Source organism: Triticum dicoccoides, chromosome 1B, assembly GCF_002162155.2.
Source record: "Triticum dicoccoides isolate Atlit2015 ecotype Zavitan chromosome 1B, WEW_v2.0, whole genome shotgun sequence".
NCBI classification, from domain to species: Eukaryota; Viridiplantae; Streptophyta; class Magnoliopsida; order Poales; family Poaceae; genus Triticum; species Triticum dicoccoides.
The window spans coordinates 338,102,778-338,106,269 of NC_041381.1; positions in this window are offsets into that span (position 1 = coordinate 338,102,778).

The window sequence follows — 3,492 nt, forward strand, 5'->3', positions numbered from 1 at the left end:
CATCTCTCTCTCTCTCACACACACACACAAACTAAGAGTCCATCTCTCTCTCCTCTCTCTCTCTCTCTCTCACACACACACACACCACACACACTAAGACTCCATCTCACACACACATGCTCTAGGCGGAGCATTTGTTCCTACCACCCTTCATCCAACCTTACCCGTATGATAAACAATCACCTTTATTTACTTGCATAACATGGACAGATTCCACTTTACTTTAGTAGTCAGCAAACTTATCATCTGTATACCCTTATAAAAAACGAGTTGGCGATGATGGTGTGCCTGCCATCTTGTAATACAGACCGTATGATCTATATCTGACGGATAGGAAGCAAACTATGATAATTTTACAAAAGATACCCGCACCTCTCTCCACATCATTATCTCCCGCAACCTCATTGCTCAGCAATTAAAAAAGGAATAAGTCTCTAGAACAATCTAGCATGCATGGTGGCCGCTGCCGCCTGCTGGCGCCGTCCATCCCCATGCCTCCGCCCATTCCGACCACCAGTCACCACCATGCTCCACTCCTCCTCGCCTTATCTCTCATCTTTCATTTTTTCGATGACATTCTCGAGATACCAGTTTTCTGAAAAAAATCTCGAGATATCATTAGTTTTTACACATGGGATTACTCCTGCATGGGTCAATCACAACAGGTGTTTTGTAAAAAAATGCATATTGATGTTCCGTGCAATGCACGAGAATCTTGCTTGTAATTATATAACGCAAATCACGAGCAGGAAGTGACATTTTTTTGACACAACCACGTTAACATGGCCACGTAAATCACGAGCAGGAAGGAGAAGGGAAGCGGGCTGTGGAGTAACGTTTTTTACCACAATTTCTTAGGAAACTGAGTGCAATAATTGAGTAGTTTTGCAAACTACCATTACTACTACACCTGAAACGGTTCAAAACCTATACTTCCTTGCCAGCGCACACTTCCCGCGTGAAACGGTCAGCGTTGCCTGGAGCGTCAGTGCCGCATTAATGCCCGGCCAGAGCGGACGCGACCTCTCACTGGCGCCGGCTTTGAAGTGGCGCGAAGGCCGAGAGAGTGCCGCTTCCCGGTGCACGCGACTGCTCCGCGTCGAGACTGGCCATAGGCCCTGTTTGGATCCATGGGTTAGAGTTAGGTTGAGCTAGTTGGGGCTCAAATAGCCCTAAAGTATCCAAGCATGAGGGTTTAAATTGGAGCAAGTTGCACCGAACCCACCAAAAAAAACTATCCCACCCAAGAGGTGCTAACTGGAGATAGTTCTCATTGGGACCACTAAAAAATCACTTTTCTCTCTCCATGAAGTGCATTTATTGTCAATCTAACCCTGTCACCCAAACACCTCTTTGGCTACAGTTAGTTCAGGGTTAGTCATGAGTTAGTCTAACCTCTAGCTAAGTTAGAGTATCAAACAGGAGCAGTATAGGACATGCAAGTTGCTCAAAGCATACAGGCAAATTCATACGTGAAAGGATTTTTATTTTTGAAAACGGAACGTGAAAGGATTTTCTTTTTAGAATGCTCTTGGCATGTCGCTAACATGTGATAGTTAACCGACCTCAATAGACGGCAGAAACGCCATCCCGCCGCACTTTGATAGAGACAAGGAGGGAGAAGCGATACATGCTGCTGGACTACTAGAGATAGGTGTCGCACGGAAGCCAAGAAATATGGTGATAGCGTGGGTTAGCCATGTACTAGTATGATGTAACTACACTGGGCTGACGTGTTTCGTACTCTTCTAGTCCACTGTGGAGATGATTGGTTAATTTTATATCGCTGAATAATATTAAATATTATGAGTGCAGACGCTCCACCACGAGGTTCCTTGCTCCTTCTCGGTCGTCCGGAATCTATGTTCTTCCACTCTATTCTTTTTACGTGATCTTTGTTCATCCTTTTGCCAACACGCGAGACATCTAGCATCAAGGCGCACGTGTTATGCAACGATCGTTCGATATATATGAAGAACACGTGGCACTGGAACTACGAGACGGACATGTACCCAGGAGTGGACGTGCGAACCTGAGTAATGTAGCGCAGTAAGTGAAGTAGAAAGGAACAAATGGTATGAACATGCGTGGCATACAGGGTGTGTTTGGTTGCATTCTCGTCTCAACATAGTTGTTCCCTCTTCATGCATGCTCAACTCAACACCCCTATTCATGCATGCTTCTAGTGTATTTGTGCTAAACTAGTGTGGACTCATGCATCCTCCATACACTCTACCAAACACCCAAAAGTAGGTCGAGAAGGGAACTCTTGGGTGGCATTTGTCTCTTACTACGTGCTACCACTAAATGTTGTACGTGCAATGCACGGTGATGTTATGGAGTACGTGTCTAAGTACTCTACTACTACTATATTAGTTGGAGGCACATATTAACTTTTATATTTGTTTACGTGTATGCCCCGAGACCTTCCAACTAGACGTGTCTTTCTCTCCAGGCCGCACTTTGTATCGTTCATACAGCTAAGTACTACTACGTGTGGTCTCCGACCCAGAAGTAGAAGAAGTGGAGACGCTCTACCACACTATTTTTTTACGTTGGGCTCTACCACGCTGTTCATGTCCCACTCCTTTCGCTGACCTGTGGGACATCCAACATGTGCCGTGTTTGGCACCCTTCGTCGTAAGAGTTGAAACGCTAGCATTCATCAGAAATGAAAAATAATTATAAATTGGCAGTGATACTATTTTTTTGTGAACCAATCAGTAGTGATACTATACCACGCGGTTTCCTTGCTCCTCGATATCAGAAAGAATACTTCCGTTCGCCAACATGTGGGACATCGACCATCCTGGTCCACTTGCCATGCACGCAGAACTCCAAGGGAGAGTCACCTAGGTCGTCGCGCCACAGTAAAAATGACTAATGAGCCGTCAAATCACATGCCCACTTCCCACTTTGAAGTTGCTCGGACGAAGGAACCATCATGACTTCGTTGAATTCCGCTTCTTGAAGAAAACTACTATACCAGCAGTACTGCTAGCTATAGTATTTACTCTAGCAGAGGCCTCCATTCGTTCATAGGATAGGAATATGAAAATCATAGGAAGTGAGATGACATGCATCTCAATTCCTATAGAGAAAGAGATGCCATTTGATGCATAGGATAGGAATTTTTCCACTTAGTCTAGGCTAATGTACTGGTCATTTGCTCTAAAAACTACAGTAGTAACTAGTAGTACCGGTACATGCTCGTACTCAGACACAGACACACATACTAACTACTAGTACTACTACTTCTCACATGCTGGCCAGACACCGTCGTTCTCCTTCCCGGCTTTGTCGGCGACACCCCACCGTGCTTGGATCTCCGCGGACCTCTTCGCAGCAGCGCGTGCGTCCTTTTCTTTCTTGCAGTGACGGGCCTCTCTTTTCTTGTGTGCTTTCTGACTTTTCCGCTCCCTCTTTGCGGCTTTGGCCGCCTCTTGCTCTACCGCCCATTCGGCCTTGGCATCTTCAAATTCCTCCCACATA